Source organism: Sus scrofa, chromosome 15 (genome assembly GCF_054392235.1).
Source record: "Sus scrofa isolate SSC_HxYL_T2T_F1_AM1 chromosome 15, Sscrofa_HxYL_maternal_Yorkshire_Landrace_v2.0, whole genome shotgun sequence".
In the NCBI taxonomy this organism is placed as follows: domain Eukaryota; kingdom Metazoa; phylum Chordata; class Mammalia; order Artiodactyla; family Suidae; genus Sus; species Sus scrofa.
The window spans coordinates 21,478,681-21,491,665 of NC_139397.1; the positions used below are offsets into that span (position 1 = coordinate 21,478,681).

The following is a 12,985-nucleotide window of genomic DNA, read 5'->3' on the forward strand; positions in this document are numbered from 1 at the left end:
GCATATTTTTTCAGGCTCCTGACAGGAAAGTTAGGCTGAAAAGAGGAAAGAAAAGGAAGATGATCAATGTCTCATCAAATATTGGGTGTTTGTAACCCAAGAAAGTATGAGAGCGAATAAAATCATGTACATTACAGTGGAGGCTGCAGTCTTGGTTAGAAATTATCATGGGCTTCTGGAAACCAGACTTTGGAAGAACAAGCAGCAGGGACACGTAAGGGGTGGAAAGGGAGCGAACATGTGAGAAAGATCTGATTGAACTTTGCTTTCATTTTTTCAATGGGAGAATGCAGTCATCATAATGATTCCTGATTTTTTTTTTTTTTTAGTACAAATTTAGTTCTGTTACTGAGCTGAATTGAGGGGATGCGATCTGAAGTAGTTAGTAAAAGACAGTACATAAAGATTGGCATACCTAGTTAAGTTGCCTTTATTTTTTAAAACATTACTATAAAATTAAAACTCCAGATAATTTTATTATAATCCATGAGACTAAATGTCATGTTCTATTATATGTTATCCATTTTTAGTTGTTCTTCATATTTCTTGGTTGCTGTGTGTTATTTCAGCTTAAACCACACACACTCTAAATTGGAGGAGACCTAATTCTGAACTTAAAATATTTTGAAGTTAAATTTTTTTAAGTCCCGCTTAAATGAAGACATTCTTTCAAGCAAACAATAAACATATAACCGGTCAGTTCAGCACGTTTTATTTATCCCAAGAATAATATGTGAAGGTGCATTTTAAAATCTTGAGGATAAAATAGAAACATTTTAAAATAATCTCAGGTGATAGAGGTAGATGACTGCATTCCTTTGCTAACAGGTAATTGGCTTAATGATTTCCTGTGACAAAAAAGGCAAATCTAACATCAAAACATATAATGGATTCCTCTTTAATGTTGCTAACATGACAATACAGTGATTTTTGTTCTTTCTATACTGTTTAGTATTTCTCTTTATAATCAGCTCTGAGAAAGAAAGGTACACCTGACAAGGTGATAGACACTCCCTCCCCAAAATAATCAATGATAGATCCATAGATTAAGATATCATGCTATTTAAGACCTGAGGTTTTTTTCCCCTCTTAAATAAATGAGTAAATTTCAAGGATTTTAGTGCCTAAGTGATCTATAAAATGCAGTAGTTAGCTTTCACTGTTTTTTAAAACCTAAATTTAATTTAGATTGTTTTATATTCCTGAGTAATTGTAATCAAAGAAACTTTGCAATTTGCCTATTCTTGGAAGTACCTAAGTTTCTATTTTAGACACAAAGTACATCAATGGAAGTGTTTCACATCATGAGATTTCTCAGTTTTAAGAGGTGAGGTTTATACATAAAGAACTCAGTAAACTGTGTTTTCATAATAAATAAACCCATTAAAAGGGGAAAATCTCTAAGCAAAATGGTTGTCCTCTAAAGATTTTCCACCACCTTTGCTCTGCTGTTGGGAATTTGAAAACTAAACACAACCAATGTGAGTGTGCATGCATGGACACATGCATCCTAGGATCTCAAGTCTGGGATTCTTCTTAACTTTCACTACAATCCTATAGCTTGTAAATGAGATGCATTTCAGCAAAAATAGTAGAGGTGAAGAATTAATTTAGACTCCTGTTTAGTAGGATTTATTGTAAGAGAAAAAAGTGTTCCCTAGGCCACATGACTTACAAAACTTACTTGCACCTATTAATCTAGCTTTAAGTGTATTATTTAGGATAAATTACAAGCTTTGTGCTTTTAAACTGTTTTCCTTCGTTTTCCTTCAATATTACCAACCTTAGAACAGATTATGCTAAATTGATTGCAAATTATTATGGTTTTTTAAAACAGCATTCAGGACTTCTGAATAAAGATAGTATTTTAAAGTAGTGTTTACAGTATTTAAAAAAAAGAAAAGGGGAGAGGATTAAACCCTACGGAACACTTAGAAATGTGTGGAGTTTTATACTTGTACAGATAAAGTGTGAGGTAGCCTTGCCCTGTGAAACCAAGACCACAAATGATATGTGTCAGTAGGTTCTTTGATAGGGCTTCTGGCCACAGTGTTTTTGTGCTGTCAAACTGCTGTGTTGAACAAACACCTCCTCTGGGACAAAGTGATAAATGCAGAGACAGGCTGGCTTCAGCCAGTCTCAGTAACCTCCTCCAGCACGCCCCCCACACCCGCACCCACCTCCCACCTCCCACCTTCCAGGCACCCCCACCCCCACTTTGCCCCTTTACCTGAAATTGACATTTAGAGCGGATCCCCAGGGCTTTTCAAGGTGTCAGGGGTGAATAATTATTGGTACTCCCCAAATCTTATGAATCAGTCCTCCGAAAAAGCAGGCAAAGTATCTTTTTCTGGCAGGCTTTATCTAGTCTTTTTTAGATGGAAATGGACTGAGCTTATAAACTTTTGCCAGCTTGAACTTTTTCCACTTTTGCTTAATCATTTGAAAACCACTTGCTTTCCTCTTGTCTTCCCCCCAGTCACCAGAGTTTTATTTTCTAATGTTCAAGCAATTACATTGTGCAACACAAAACAAAATTTTGCCTTAAAAAGTCCAAATACTGTCACCTCCTACTTTTCACTTTGCAGCATTCTTTTGGGGCTAACACTTCAAATGTATAGCCAACTGATTTTTTTTTTTTCCCTCTTCTCTCTTGGAGGAGCCATTATTCTCTGACTAAAACCTGTTTACTGGTGCCTTTGTGTGTGCGTTTTTTCCCCCTGACATTAAATGAATTTTCATCTTCTACTTCTGCAATCTCTAAGAAATAGATAAACCATTATATTTTTTTCCCGGCTCGTATTTTAAATCGGTGATCCTGACAGCAGGCCGATTATTGCACTTTATGTTTTAGTGGATGTTTGCTGTTGCTAGTTACAGCAACACTTATCATAAGACAGCAAGAAAAGAGTAGTCCCTGGTAATTAAAGTAATGAAATATTCATTTACTCTACCTTTTCTGTAGTCTCACAAATTAGGCTGCTACATTTAATGCCTGCACTGCCTCTGTTTTTATTATAATGGCAGCTTTCGCATCTGCAATTAGGACTAATTCTGACAGTTACAATTTCTGAGGGATGGTAAACAGTGAACGAGATGTGCAGCAGAGGTATTACACGTGAAAAGCCCTTGTCTCTTTAACCTTGTTGTTTTTTTTCTCGCAGAGGTTACCTTTTCCCGATGGTGCAAAATCGACTTGACATAACTGTTCATCAGTTTCAGGGTTTTCCCTGGAGGTATTTGCATCAAATCAGCCCAGTCAAGCTTCAAGTTGAAATTGGCAGGCCAGAAACTGACAGGGTAGAGACTGGAAAAGAGACAGCTAAAGTACAGGCAGCGAACTGACAGTAGCAGAGTGAAAGACAGAGGGAAGGGGAAAGGGGTTGGGAGTGATCGCTTTTCAACTGTAGTGGAAGGGAGATCTCAGCTCCTGTGTGGATCTCAGTGGCAACGTATCCTGGAGGAACTTGAAAGGTCGAGAGATTCAGAACACCTTCAGCTAATTCTTACCACTAGGGCTTCCCAGCCCTGCTCCCGGGTCTGCTCTCATTTCATCTGATTGGATGCCTGAAGAGGAGTGGGCACATTTAATTAAACAGGAGGAAAGTTCTGAGGCACCTCCTTAGCACTTATTAAAGCTTGAAAGCCAAATCTCATGATCAGAGTTATAGGAGGTGAATAAGGAGGTTTGGGTCTTTTTTTTTTTTTTTTTCCCTAATTGTTAACTTGTAGGAACGTTAACAGCCCTTCTCTTGACCAGGTTTGTTTCCTTGGATTTCTCTTCTGAAGCAGGTTAAATGTTCCCAGAGACCAGAACTCAGGAGACTGTCAGTTCTATAGTTAGTGCATTTTTGTCAACAAAAACAGCCACCTAGCAGAAATTTCATTTGAAAAGATTCTCCTTTGAATAACACGGGGTTGCAAGTTCTCTTTGTCAAATAACGCCCTCCTGTCCTGATAACGGAAGAACATATATTCAGTTATTTAAAGGCCAAGAAAAAATGGCAAAGACTTAAAATAGACATGGCATTAAACTTTTATTTCACTATCAGGAACGGTCACTTTGAGAAAAATTCTGATTGCCAAACTTTCAAAATTGCTTTTGCAAAGAAAACAAACACAAAAGCCGCTCCTTTTGCCTGAGTGCATTTTTTTTCTCCTTTATGTCTATTTTTTTTAACCAATATATATATATATATTTTTTGTGTGTGTGTGTGATCCTTGTTTCTTCTAACTTTAGTGGTGGTGATGGAGGGGTGTGGGTGTCTTTACTAGATGATTTAAAATCCTCACCACTTTCCAACTAGACTTGGGGGTCGAATAAGCCCTTGCTTTCAAAGCGTCTTCAGGCTCTGTGTATGACAGGCATTGGCTGATCTGCTGATGCCCATTCGACAGGCACTGTTGAACTAAAGTGGTGTGACGGCACAGTTTTGTTAAGCTGTGAACAAAGAGCTGAAGATGCCTTCCTGGCATCGTCCATGTGCATATTGGCCTTGTCACAGTTTTGCTTGATTTAATGCTCGGTTTATTCCTAGATATTAAAACTTAAATTCCGAACAATATGTTTTCAAACACTACCTACCAACTTTATTTTAAAAGCTTCAACTTCGAAGATCTCAGTGTTCATTTCCTCCTCTAGTTTCTATGTAGCCAACGTGAAAACACAGCTCTGGAAATAAATAGATTGCCAGTAGCCTCTTAGCTATTATCCATTTAAAAATGGGATTCCAGTCTTAAAAAGTCTTATTAGGGGGAAAGATTTATTTTTCTTTGATCATTGGTTGAAAGTCATTATTTATTTCCGACAGTGGATCCTCACATAAATTCCTGAGGAAAAGTTACGTTGTGTGCACAGAGTCTGGGTAGACTTTTAAAAAGATCTATTATTAAAAAGATATTTAGTTATAAAGAAACCACTTACAAATACCTGTCAGGGTGGGCATAGGCCTGTGGGCAGGAAAAAAAGGAATCAAGGAAGTTTTTGCTGAAGTGAGCCCTGTTGAGACAGCAGCAAAATTAGGATTGAGTCTTAAAAATAAAACAATTGTTATAAAAGTCCCCCTTCCACAGACCACAGCTAAGAGAACTTAAGTTCAGTACTAAATTTAGATTCCTGTGTCCATTTGAATGTGTCTTGAGCTTTATCTCTGCTGGGTTTTTAGTTTCCCCCTCTGCCTCTTTTTCTCCCTTCAGGTTGGCTTCAAGTGTTTGCTAAGAGATTAGTTAGCAAGTTTATATTGAGGAGGTAGCCATGGGAAGCAGCTCTCTGGCCAAAGGAACGCGCAGTGGGTCAGAGTGTGAAGATACCGGGAGCTAAGACTGACTAAGGCCCCGGATCAGGTACTTTATTTTCTCTTCAAGACAAACCCGCTCGTAGAAAGGTTTGTGGGATGACATCTCATCCCAACAGGAGCACAGATGTTACCACTTTAAGAAACTTCCAAACAAGCATGGTTGCTGGAACAACTTCATGAAAAAAGAAATTGTCTATTGCCAGAAAACTCCCTTTTCATTACGGAAAAAGGTTATAATTTGAGATATTCAAGGTTATTTTTACCTCCATTCATAAAACACCTTTGGGAGACTGTGATGAGGAAGGTGAGGAAGGTTGCAAAAGAGGGAAAAACTGTTCAGCCAAGTGAAGGTATGGCTGCTAGTAACAAGTGAGACTGCACTAAAAATCTGAAATTGAATCTCTGGAGTAAAACACATACACATTTCCACCTGCCTTAAGCACACTTTCTTAGCAATGACAGTTTTACTAACTGAAATAAATTGCCTTTTTTTTCCCCCAGGAGTAGTAGTAGTTTACTCAGTATCCTTTATACCAAATAATTTTCACAGACAAAAAGAGTGATACAGGTAGGGGTGACTGAGCAAGAATACGTTTTATTGCCAGTTTTGTATACTATCACACTTGAAAAACACACCCCTTCTTGCAGCATAAATAAAATACTCTATCCTATTCTTTTAATGAGATTTCACGAGAAATGTTTGTGTCCACTCCCATGAATGTGAGCAAGAGTTAAACATGTAGATCTCCAAACTGTCAAAAGAATAGACCTGTTCATATATTCAGGGGAGTGGATTCTTACTTCATATATGAACTGAATTCTAGCATTGGTTTGGTGCTTCCTATGAAAACGTTGTTAGAACTATTTGCAGAGGAGACAAATAGCAGTTGATCCAAATAGTCCCCCTACTCCATCCCCCCAGCTCAGCCTGATCTGCTGTGCTATGCTAACTCATAATCTGTAAATTGCTTTAAATGAAGCCATAATCTTCACTGTGTTTTATAACAAATGCATGGCTAGGACCAACATGACTTGTCACCTTTTAGTGAACTGTCCTAATTTAGGTTCTTCTAAGGAATGGAGTGTAAAAAGAAGGAAAGCCAAGTAGAGGTTGAAGAGATTTCATAGTTGCCTTTGAACATCCACAACTGCTTACGTGGCCTTATCCCCTTTTTTTCCAGGCCAGCAGAAATGGCCTGCCCAGGGCTCATGCAAGTGAGCACATTCGAGAACTACTCAGTGGACGATTTGAGGGAGACGCTGGCCCTCTGATACCAATGAAGGGCCTTGACTGAGAATTCCCCTGAGATCAGGAGTAGGTGTGATGTTAGTACAAGGAGTTCTTGAAGGAAGGTCTGATTCACGTGAGACGAGGAAGCATGATTTTTCCAGCCGTCGGTCGGTCATCATGTCATCATTGGGTTTGAAATAAGCAGGTACTCATGGCTGCTTTTTTTTCTCCCACCCCGTTCCTGCTGAGTGAGGAAGTTCTGCTTCATGTAAATAAGATAAATAAGATCTTGGAATTTATCTGCAATGAGGTAGGGCTTTAATGATCAGTATCTGCAAGCCAGGAGCATGACTGTGATCTCATTGTATCACAGTGTACAGATGAGATAGTTTAGAGCTACAGCACACCAGTGCATTGTGCCTGGGTGTCGGGAACAATTCTTCCGTTTCCAAAGCAGCGACTCTTTCTTTTTCATCATTGTTTCCTTACCTCACTTGTATGCTTCTTCTGATACAGATCTGAGTGAGTTATGCAAGCTTCAGACTTGCCAGCCCCCAGCTCCCAGGCCTAGTACAGAGTAATTCATAAACTTACCATATTAGACTATCAGATTGAAACCAAGGGTTTCTACTAGTGGTGGAATTGGAAAGCCCATTGTTTTGATTATCATTTCATCAGCCCCAACTGATACTAGTATGCTCAAGGAAAACATACTTCAGTTTCAGTTGATTTTCAGATTCCAAAATGGTGCTGCAAAGCCTGTGCATCTCTAATTATATTTTATGCTAGGCTGTGCAATACCAAAATATACGCTGCAGCAATCAGTGAGTGAACAGTATCAATCAATTTGTAAACAGATGAAGTCACTCATTCCCAAACTGGTTTTCCAAAAACAATTACTAAATTACAATAGAAAAAAATTGTACAGTTACTGTATTTGTGTGCTGTGTTACAATCAACATACCAGGGAAACAAAACAATTTAATGCAGAAAAATCATCATTCATCTACATTATAATTGCTTCTTTTTCACATCTACAGGGCGGTTAATTAAAATTGTGATTAAATGCGGTCGCGCTGCCTAAGATGTCTTGCCCAAAACAGGTGGTACAGAATTTAAAAGTAAAAAAAATGTAATTAGCATTGGAAATTGAGAAATTGCCTGTAAGAATCAGTGTTAATTTCAGTCAGTGATGAGGTAATTTATAAATGAATGCAGTGGAGGCTGTGCAAATGCACATTGCCTTCCTTGCCATTCTTAGCATTCTCAGCATGCAGGTGAAAATGTTTTCAAAATATTGAGGTAATTTGAAAATCAATCCATGCATTCCGTATCTTTTTTCCTCCCGTTTGTACCAAATGCTGAACAAATGCTGCCATAGATGGCACGATCCACCCGCTTTTTTTTTTTTTTTTTTTTTTTTTTTACTTTCTGAAAGCAATGCTGAGCATATTTTAGACCTAGATGAAGAAACGTCACAACACCAATTGCAAGTCTGAAATTGTCCCCAGGGCCCTAACCCTCCACCTGAAGTTCTGACTGATGTGGATTGGCTTTGCTGCAGGGCACTCCTTCACTAAGATGGAGATCTAGAAGGAACAGGTAGTACAGACAAAAAGATGATTAACCAAACCCATAAACACTTGAGGTTTTATTTTTAAAGTTTAAGGAAGAATTAGAGGATTATAATAAGGCCTATATTTCCTTTAGCATCTTTATCTTTATTCTCCAAAAGCAGTTAACAAAGTTTTTACTAGAAAAATTTTTTTTTCCAGAAACCAACTCTGCTCATAAATAGCATCTCTTATCCCTTCATACAAGGATGCAGCTTTCTCTTGGCACATGAGTAAACTTAAAGTTTAGGTGCTGTTTTAAAAATTATTTTTATTTGCAATATGTTTTTATTATTAAAATGAGATCCTCTAAGCTTTAAAAAATCTTTTAATGGAAGAAATTTGACTTTTATGTGCTTTTTCTCATCAGCTGAATGATATGAATTTAAGATATTTTAATCATTAATATGGGATTTAAGTGTCTGGCTTCTTCAAGAGACTTCTTAGGACCTTTTAAGCATCCCCTTCCTGTATTTGGCACTCTGCAAAATGATTTCTCCATTAAAAGAACATGCTTAGTTAACTGTTAAAGATCCATCTGATAATCAGATGCTGTCATGTAAAATATCCTGCATGGTTCTTTCCTGTTGGAGGCAGAATCAGTAATTTCTGAAACTATTCTTTGGGTAATTCTGACAGTTTTTGGAGAGAGACAGAAACTAAGGAGTAGTCTGTTTCTCTGACAGTATCGTACCATCCTCTGATTTTAGGCATGCTGTCAGGTCTATTCCCATGACCCTTCCTCATCCCGTTTAGGATACAAATGGACAGTGCAGTTTAGATTTGGTGAATGGCATGCCGTCATTTCTGCCATATTTGAGTCTGTTTCCCATTTACTATTACAAGTAGAAATAAAATGAGACCTATAAATGGAGGAAACTGAAAGGTCACCAGTTAACTTCAAGATCCCTCTCCTTTCACCAGCTCCTGCCCCCCACTAACTGTGATTAGACTGATTTCATCTTCCAGCAGTCAGTTCACCTTCGGTGAGGGAGAGTGCAGCTTCATCAAAGAATGACTTCCTGGATTCCCTTCAGGACCTGTGAACATAAGATCTGAGCCACATGGGACTTGGCTCAAGTTTCAGGAGAGTGGTGGGACGGGGGAGGGACTGTGATGTGCTCTGGGCTGTGCTGGTTCTGAATTTACAAGGGGTCACAAAGGTTAGAGAATCACAGATGTCAAGAGCACTTCAGGCCCTCCCCCTTGAAAAATGTGCAGTAGAAATCTTCCTACCTCTGTAGTTTAGTTCATAGTCCTCTGTAAACTAGCAGGACACTATGGAGTTCTTTACGTTGGAGTTTTCACCTCTGTGACATCAAACCATTGGCAATGGCAATGTCTTCTATACAAGTTCACCTCCGAAGTATCTTCTCCATTCTCTTATAGAGCCATCAGGATCCTCAGAAAAGGTATGGACTCTATGGCTATGTCAGCACTAGACTGGCCAGAAACTTGTTTTTTTTAAATCCTTTTTCTTTTCAAAGTTTGCCACGAGAGCTTATTTGCTTCATTCTGCCATTGCCAGAAGCAGTACCTCTTTGAAGCTGATGTCAGGTTCGTGGAAGAAAACTGCACATTTTCTTTTTCCTCTTTCCGCCTTCATTCCTAAGGGTGATATAAGCTTTGTATTAGACAATTTTTTTTTTCTTGTTGCAAAAATAATTGAAATGTATGCTACTGGGTCGTTTTTAGACTTGTGGTATTTTTGTCAAAAATTGCAGCATTTAAGTTATCCTGCATTAATTGAGCATCTACTATGCGCAGGCACTGAACATGAGGCTGCAAATTAAAAAATGAATGATAGAGTCTGGATGCCTAAGGAGCTCACAGTCTAGTGGGAAAGGAGGGCCTCCAGAAATGAGGAAGATGTGACGAGTGCCATAAAGAGCTTTGTATCCAGTGAGTAGAGAGCACAGAAGACGGCCTGACTAGATCTGGGAGCAGGTGGTGAGGGCAGACTTCCTGGGGGAGGCAGCTTTTGCAAGGAGGATGATCACATGACTTGGATTTCACTGGTGGAGTGGGGAAAGGGCATCCTGAACTGAGGGGAGGGTATGCACAGGCTTTGGAGGAGAGAAAGGGAGACCAGCTCAGGTGCTGGCAGCTAACCAACATCCCTGGAACAGAGCCCTAGTGCAGGGGCATAAGCTTGAATTGAGTCTGCAAAGGGGCTTGTGGGCAGAAGTATCTCCTGTCCCACATTTCTGGCTCTTAACCAATAAATAGGTGATGGTGAGCTCATGAAACATTTTTTAAAGAAGAAGAATGACAATCATGTTTGTATTTCAGTGAAATGTCTCTGGCAACTGTAGGAAAGCTAATATTATCTAACATTTATTGAGTACTTAGAATATGCTGAGACCTGTGCTAAGAATTTTGCCTGTGTCATCTGATGTTGCCCTGACAAATACTCTGTCAAAGAGATACTATTATTTCAATACTTTTTTTTTTAACTGAGGAAGAAATTAAGACTTAGAAAAGGCATGCGTCTAAGAGTCAGGAAGAAAGTTTATGGTTAATGTTACTGGAATTGTAGAATTTCCAGAATTACAAGTAATTCTGGAAAAACGTTTGGAAAAAGAAACCTAGCCCTTGAAAAAGAGTTAAAGTGAGGCAGTTTGATTCCCTTTTCTCTGGGGGAATAGTGAGACTTAGTTGTGTATAAGGATTTCTCATCCTCAGAATTCTTTTCATTCATCACTAGGCCAATTTGAACAAAAGAAAACAAAAAAATGGTTATTTGTCCTCAAAAAAACTGATCCTAGAATCAGTTATATCTTTGGGAGTTTGGAAAGAGATGGTTAACAGACAGCCCTTCAGAACAGTGGAGTTTAGTAAACCCCGGAACACTAGCCTTGCTGATTTAATTCATGACATTAAGGCCTTATGAGGAAGCAAATGAAAATAATCCCTTTGCGATGACTCTTTTCCCCCTTTTCTGAATTAACTCTTCCATTGCCTAAGACTCCCCAATCCTCAAACTTCTGAATTCTCCACACTGCCTTATCTCTGCCATCCCATGGCAGGCCCTAAAGCTGCTAACATTTTGTAACAACTATGTGACAAATTGTTGTGCTTTTATTCATGTCGGACATCTTTGCCAGGCTTGCTTGTTGTGTTTTCTGTTTGGCTGTGTCATGGGACCAAAGGTGGCTGCCTTTGTACAGCATGTCAAATCTGGTTAACATGCAGCCATTTATCTTTAAAACCACTCCCGCACAATGGCAGCAGTGGGCCAGGCCACAGGGCTCCCAGCACAACCCAATTTTTCAGACCATCTTTTCTGCATATGGGGAGCACATTGGACAGCAGACAAGATGTTTTGTGATTTGGGGAATCTCTTAGAGACAAATTGTAGAGTGCAAGTGCGGTGTAGCTGGACTGCTGGGTGCCCAGTGAAGTGAGGAAAATCAGATACAGCACAGGCTGAAAGAATGAAGCAAGAATTCATATCTCTGTGCAGAACATGCACAGTACTTTGCTCACACAGAGAGTTCACACGTAGACAAAAGCGTGTTTGCTTGGTAGTTATTTGCAGGGCATTCTATAGACACAGCCTGTGTGTATATTCACCCATAAGCCTTCTCTCTGTGTTTTGGACTGGGAAGGGTGCCCACACATGAACATGGAAATGTGCTGGTGTGGGAAGACAATTTGCTGTTAGCAATTTAAGACATGGGAAAGACCTTCTAGTTCACTGAGGCGTTTCTCTCCTAATGCCGCAGAAGCAGAATCTTTGTGTTTTCTATGGTTGTTTCGATAAAGGACTCTGTGTGTGTGTTTAAGGAATACTCAGAGCCGGTGAGTGTCAAGTGCTACAGTGAAAGATATTGAGGACTTTTCTTATTATAAAATGGCTGCAAACTTTATAACCTAATTCACTTTGGGTTTTCATTTTTCACTTGTTTCCAGGGGTCTTGGGGATGATTTGCCCTTAAATAACTAATTATCAGCAAAGGAGAAAAGACAGCAATAAAAAAAAAGTGATAAACCTTCATGAACTAGTTTAACTAAAATGAAAAATTTACTTCCTTGGATCAGTGAAAGGACCAAACATAGCAAAACCACCCGACTTAGATGAATTGTTAGGAATTGTAAACAGTTAATATAAAAGTATATATACATAAATATATATACACATGTGTTTGTGTATGTGTATATATACTGAGGTTGCTTGAATAAATAGGCACCCAGTTTTTCTCTTTTTCTCTCTCTCTTTTTTTTTTTTTTTTTTTGAGTAAAGGACCCAAGAGATTGCCTTTCACTTTGAAAACAATCTCTAATATCAGGAAAATGCGCTGTTTGTTTATGCGTACATAATGCAAGTTTGTCCGCCTGGGAACTGCAGCAAATGGGAGAAGTATGCATGGATTTCACAGGTAACAGGATTACGTGGGCACATAATTGATCCATTTGGAGAAAAAAAATGACAGTGCTCTAAAGATGCCTAGGCTTTGGAGATGGAGTTTATGAAACAGGCATTTGTAAATTCAAAGGAATCAATATGTCAATTTTATTACATCTCAGAACCAGCTGGGCATTAAAGGAACAGCCTTTAAAAAAAAAAAAAAACAACAAAAAAACAAAAACCTGCAGCTGTGTATTCCCACATTGTCTACCTTTCTTAAAGGGCTTAGCATTTGAGGACATGAACTTAGAGACTTCTACCTTTCCAGAAATTAATTTACATTGTCAAAAAAAGAACAATAATTGGGCATTTTCTCAGTTTTCAATCTAACCAGTCCATTAAAATGTCCTGACTTATTACTACAATTAAAGTCTATTAATAGATATAGGTAATAAGCAGAATAGTGACTCTCACATAGGTTGCATACAGTCAA

The 12,985-nt window shown here is 38.6% G+C and overlaps 1 protein-coding gene across 12 annotated transcripts in view; it reads left to right on the forward strand.

The window, feature by feature from the left end:
* Positions 1–12,985, forward strand: part of ZEB2 (zinc finger E-box binding homeobox 2) — a 128,783-nt gene that overhangs the window by 12,542 nt on the left and 103,256 nt on the right. For 3 of the 12 annotated variants that reach the window (XM_084998883.1, XM_084998879.1, XM_084998881.1), the window contains exons 3-4: positions 5,197–5,343; positions 6,479–6,733. The exons of the other annotated variants lie outside the window; for them this stretch is intronic. The gene's annotated coding sequence lies outside the window, so the exon portion shown is untranslated. The remainder of the gene's footprint in view (positions 1–5,196; positions 5,344–6,478; positions 6,734–12,985) is intronic. 12 annotated transcript variants of the gene reach the window in all.